Here is a 6,444-nt window from a genome sequence, read left to right on the forward strand (position 1 = left end):
TCTTAGAGGGGTTGTACCAAGTTGTCAAGTTATCCCCTATCCACAGGTTGCTGAGACCCCCAGCAAATTTGTGTACCAATTTTGAGGAGAGGAGCTGCATGATGCATGGTCAATGAAATGCACAAACAAGCTGACCTGTGAGGGTCTGACTTTTGGGACATGCACCAATCACAAGAACTCCCAGCAAACCTGTAGATTGGGGATCTTTTTGTCATGTGTATTGTGACAGCAATTCTAAGGTCGGGAAGTAAGAGTCACAAGCCTCTCACTCAGACAGACCAGCCCCTTATGCTGTACTGAGGAGACCCAACCAGGTCAAAACAGTTCCATCTACAGTTGGGAATCTGTTCCTTACGGAATAAGTATACAGTACCGGTTTGGTTTAATCCCGCATCATGTCATAAGGCTTCTTGAAGGTCATGCTTGATGTCAAGGGAGCTGCCTTACAAGGTAGCTAAAAGAGGTGTATTTTTTCTTTTCCCATGCTGAAAATATTATTTTCCCAGCAATTCTAACACATTCCTATACTATTGAATTGAGTGGTAGGATGTATGCTTGGCCTGATGCTCTAACCATTACTGACAATGGTATCCCCATTTCTAGTTATGTCAGGTGTCCCTGTGATGGTTGGGGGTCCCAGAAATCAAACTCTCACCAGCCAGGTTGTTATGCTCTATTCTGTGGATAGGGCATAACTTGTTAACTTGGTACGACCCCTTCAAGAGGTTGAGCCACATGTGAATAGGGGAGATAAGACTGACTCAGAAGTTTTGGTGTATCTGATCACTAGTGTTAAGGTGAACTGCCTTGATCCTAGTTTTATTTACCTGTACACATTTATTCTAAAAGAAGAGTTTACTGAAATGATGTCTAGGCTAAATCCTAAATAGCTTATGTGTCTCAACATGTGTATTACCTGTGCTGTTGTAAGGGCTGTTAACACATGAATATATGAAAGGGAAGTGCTAATTATAAGGCAATGACTCAACAGTGATAATTAATAGCAACTGACAACCCATTGTGTGTTTGTTTGTCCCAAGCCAATTTCCATCTGTGATTGAATCAGTAATGGCCAGGATTATTAAACTATTATTACTACATTAGGTTTCTTCACCAACACAATGTAACGCACTCATGTGCAAGAGTGTCCCTTTAATAAAGGGTTTTTTTAATAAAAAAAAACAATTATTGTTATTTATTAGTGGCAAGAGATTAAGACTAAGTCATGGAGTGAAAAGAGAATATATAGTTAGAGTGACCTTTGTGATTGTTAATAAAAGAAACTCTAGTTCTTGTTTGAATATATTAAGTTATTTCAGCCTGGATATTACTTAATATTTGATGACATGTTGGTACTACAGTCACTGGGTAGGGGTAGTTATCATGACATTGGGGTCATTTATCTTAGGATTTTCCCTTTATTTCTCTTATTTTTTGCGACTTTTTAGCACATTTGATATATTTGTGCATAAATTTAAAACTTTTTCACTCGCCTAGAAAAGTTAGCCGCACAAGAATTTTTCAGTGTTACATCTGATATATTTTTAAAATCCAGACGTGAACGCATTACAAGTCACAATTTTGCCTCAAATCATGTTGAAAAGTCACAAATCAACTCTAGTTCTGACCAGACATAAGAAAAACTTAAGAAGAATTTGCAGAAAAGCTTGAGACTTTTGTGAGACTTTTTCTTAAAAAAGTCGCAAAAAAAACATGGGCTCAGCTGCCCTAAAAAATAAATCAAAGAAGTCCAAAAGCCGAACTGTTGCAGTTGTAACTTTTTTTGCATTACAAATAGTACAAAAAATCTCAAAAAGTAGTACACTTCTGCCTGACCTACCATAAGGTTGTTTCGGCCTACCTAAGATTCCTCTAATACTCTTGTGGGTCATCCTGACACTGAATCTCTTTCAAATATATAAATAAAAAATAGTGATCCCTTGTTGTCAGCACAATTAACTTTTATCACCCCTGCACCTGGTGAAGCAGCCATTGGTTTTGGATAATTTTATACCTCCCTCTAAAATTTTAGAGCTCCTAATATGTTGCCACTCATTTCCTCACCTAGAAGTGGCAACCAGCTTTGGAGATAAGTGTAGGTGTCATACCCTATGGAAATGCCATAAGTGTCTGTAATGGAAAAAAAAACCCCTTTAAATATCTGTACTCCGTAATAATAGCCACTTGTAGAGCAGAGACCTATTCAGCAAGTTTCTAGTCATCTCTCTATACTTGCTACTCTATCTTCATCATTAACCTTTTTTTGGCCAGAGAAGTTGGCATCTCAGAGAGTCTATTGTTCAATGTTTAGACCCTAGTTATGTGAATTCGAATACACAACTGCCTGGACAATAGAATCTTGTTCACTACCTTACAATGTCATAATCTGCAGTACTCAAATAACAACAACCTGTTTACACATGTAAATATGTATATGTCCAAATCCATTAGTAGTACCCATATTGAGGCGAACATGTATACTTTGGTGAATGTCTTTGAGGTCACCAATGAGTATCACATTGCTAAACATTAAAATAAAACATCAATACTAATCATGAGGTTAGTTATATTAGCCATAGAGCCCATTGTCTTTTTACATGGTTATTGTGTTATCATTGATTATATTTTTATTAGTAGAAATAGTATAGACAATTTTAGATTTTTTTTCTGAGCAATATCACTTTTTTTTTGCTTGCTAGAAGTACAAACGCGGTGAAGATTATGATAGTCTAAACATTTTAATTGCCCCTAGGGAGTCACGCTCAGTCACTGGAACATATTGCTCACAGCTGTGCAGAAATAGCCATCCATGAGCCTCACAGTCCCTTAATTCTACCGCAATTAAATTGTTTAAGATAATTTAATTATTATTTACATGTCAAGCAGCGACTATTTACATTCTCCAATTATCCCTATTAATTAGCCAGGCGGTAAATTGGAGTCTCACGCAAATATGTTAATTCAGTTTATTTTCTATATTGGAAAATAAGTATGTAATTTAGGTAAATAAATTCATATTACAGTGCATTAGCATATCAAAAGATGATTGGAATTTACCATAAGTTTTCCATAACTGCATATATGAGGATTAATGTGCATATAATGGTCAGGGCATAGGGATCAATATTACGGATGCATTGTAACGCTTTAAACTGCTTTAGGTTGACGTGTTTAATATGATTTCAGAGTTGAATGGCATAAAAAATGGCATCATATGGAATCTGCAAGACAGAAAATCCCTATGTTCAGAATGGGCTATAGAATTGTATGTGTTGTTTTATACGGATTTGTACCCTACAGTAATGTAGTATACGCTTCAAATACTGGTGCAGAAATTTAGAACAACTAAAATAAACATTTTATTTTAACCCCATAGACCCTTTATTTTATTTGGATACATAAATGAAATCCATTTTCTAGATGGCTAAGGAGAACTAAATTTTCACTTAGGTAACGTAGCACAAAGTGTTCATATGGTTGTGTTTGTTGTAATCAGTGGACTGAAATTATGCCTAATTTGCTCTCCATGGTTGTGAGTCCAAGATCACATAGAGTCAAGAATAATTACTACCAAGATGGGGATGTGTACATGCACCTTGGGATACCCAACATGTACTTATAACAGAAGAAAAAAAGATCTAAAATTACTAGGAAATTACTTAACTACACTTTGTTTGCCTTGGAGGCATAAAGATTAACAATGACTAATAGCAGGAACTCCTACAAGGAGAGTGGAGAGCTCTTTGTTTAGAAGGCAAATGTATTGCCTCAAATATCTTCTCCAGCACATAATTCACACAGTTCAGAGAAATCACAGTTTATAATCCATGTTGTGACATTGCCTTAGTAAACTTAAAATGTAGTAACAATAAAGCTCACAGTTGTCAATACATATCTGACTCTCTAAAATTAACGTATAAGAGATTAAAAAAATTACAATATATGATAATCTCGATAAAATATTTTAAAAATTATCTATTTTTGAATTAATTGCATTGAATAACAGCTTATACTGAAACAACCTTTGAAGATGTGAGTGATGTTCCAGTGTATTTGTAGGACTGCTATTCAATTTCCTTGCATGGGTCTGTTGGTAGGTGACCTAAATCAACCCCTTACAAAATTTTTGGTCTCCCATTCTCCTTATTACTGGGTGATATGTCACTTCTCTTTTTTCATGTGAATAGGGGATAAGTAACTTTCACTGGGCAACTACTTTAAAGGAAATCAAGCATACAATTCTAGCCTCCCAAATGGAGAGAACGTTTTTCTAGGTCCTACACTCGCTTATGCAGAGTACCTTTTGATTCAATACCAGAATACTTTATTCTCCTGAAAAAGGGTTTTAAAGTATGCTACTGCTTTGTGGGCGTTAGCAGAGCCTCTTCAGGTTTTGGTTCTAGCACCTTATATATGATCCCCAAAGTACTTCAGGTCACCCACTGCATACTACGATCTATCCAGTGCCTGCGCAGTGGTTCTTGTAGTCTGATGGCTTATTCTGTCCATTGAGCATATAGAATGTACATCCAGAAGAAGCCTCTGAGATCTTAGTGCGGGATCATGTGAGCCAGAATTGTAACCTTGCCAAGTGTAGGATGGATCGTAGCAGGCAGTGGGATGTGCATTAGGAAAGCCTTTATCTCAGATTGGGGGGTTAAAATTGCATGACTGAGTTCCTTTAAATGAAATCTACCACCATAATCAAGGATTGTAAACCAAAAACACTTACCTGCTGGTATGTACCTGCTTTGCCTGGATCTGCTCTTCTATAAGCTTCCTATGCCTTAATGATTATGCAAATGAGCCTGAGGGGCTCCAAGGTCCATTAACACCTAGGCAGCCCTGAGTCATTCAGGCTCCTTTGCATAATTTTAAAAGGCCTTTTTTTGTAAAAACCAGGGAATAAGAAACTAAAAGAAGAGCAGATCCTGCCAGTGTGGGCACACACCAGCATGTCAGTGTGCTTGTTTTAGAATTATTGATCTTGGTGGTAGATGTCCTTTAAGGAACAATCTTGAAACTAAATAGCAACCGAACCCAGGTTAAGACCCCATGCACACAAAGGCTCGCCCCCAGTTCTCTCCATAGAAAATAGTAGCCGCACGGTTGCAGATATGGCCAAATATAGTGCATACTCTTTTTGCGGCTATGGCTCCGAATGGTGAGTGCTTGTTGCGCTCACTGTACCAAGCCCGTGCGCCATAGCTGTCTATGTATGCATGTATGCAAGATTGCGGCCGTACATACTTTGCCCCGATGGTCATGTGCATGGGGCCTAAGTCTATTTTCTCGATTCTCGCTACATTTCAGCTAACTATTTAAGACACATGAAAAATTTCCCATGTTTGCTCATTATAAATTGAGAGGAAAAAGGATGTAGTATTTTTTGCTAGCAGTTGCATAACCCCCTTCTGCAAATAAAAATATATGCATTAAGTATATGGATACCTTCTACACAGTGATCCTCTCGTTAGAAGCCGAAATCTGATGTTTTCTCTAGGACTGTACTTTCACTGCAGACAATACTGTATGTCTATAATAAAGCTATACAGAATCTTCTCTCACCTGACAAGATGTTGAAAGAGGCAGCTTATCTATCCCGTCTTATCTTTGAGTTGCTTGCCCTTGCCAACACTTTAGATAAGACAAGTTCACACATTCCTCACTGCGCTACAAATTAAATATCCAGTGCATGGTTGAAAATATGTCCTTTTTCAGACCACAAAAAATACAAACATCCTCTTGCGCACTGGAATTCTATAGCAATGTGTACAAAGGATAACATTTCATATATGTATAAATGTGGCTGCTTCCTGTTCTCCTGTCACACCATCAGCTATGATGGAGGTAACTACATTTAAATAATGGGTTGATAAGATAAGGCTCCTTGAAGAGATGTCTGAGCAAGCCCTGGAGACATTTGTCACCCCTTAACAATTAGTTAATGACAATGATGCTGGTGGATCTCAGGCAATACCCAGACCAGTGATCGAAGCTACATTTTATAAATGGGTCAGAAGTCCAGGTGGGCTCCTGCACTGATGACAATAGAAAAGACTTTGCGATTCTAAAACACAGGCAGTAGTAGCGCTTCCTCTATGATAATTTGCAGCACAGGGATGGGGCCATGGAAACCACAGCCATGTGTATGAGCCCATTGAAAATAATTAGATCAATGGATATCACTTAGACAAATTCTTCATTTGCGTAACCTAAGGCAAGCTGCACCCAACTGTGGCGAGTCCATGACAAACAGACTACTCACTGGCTAGATTTTACTGACCAAAAATTGATGAATTATAATCATGATTCCTGTACAGCCCTGTAAGAAGGGCTCCTTGCATCATATATCACTTTGATGCATAGAGTACTGTTACCCTACACTGTGGTTGGCGTGTGAAATCCGGCCAGTGCACGGATCGTTTTCACGGACCAACAAGG

At 37.9% G+C, this 6,444-nt stretch overlaps 1 long non-coding RNA gene across 1 annotated transcript in view; it reads right to left on the reverse strand.

The window, feature by feature from the left end:
- The window catches only part of LOC140126864 (uncharacterized), a 92,681-nt gene that overhangs the window by 85,300 nt on the left and 937 nt on the right, over positions 1–6,444 (reverse strand). The window lies entirely within an intron of this gene.

Source organism: Engystomops pustulosus, chromosome 4, assembly GCF_040894005.1.
Source record: "Engystomops pustulosus chromosome 4, aEngPut4.maternal, whole genome shotgun sequence".
Taxonomy (NCBI): Eukaryota; Metazoa; Chordata; class Amphibia; order Anura; family Leptodactylidae; genus Engystomops; species Engystomops pustulosus.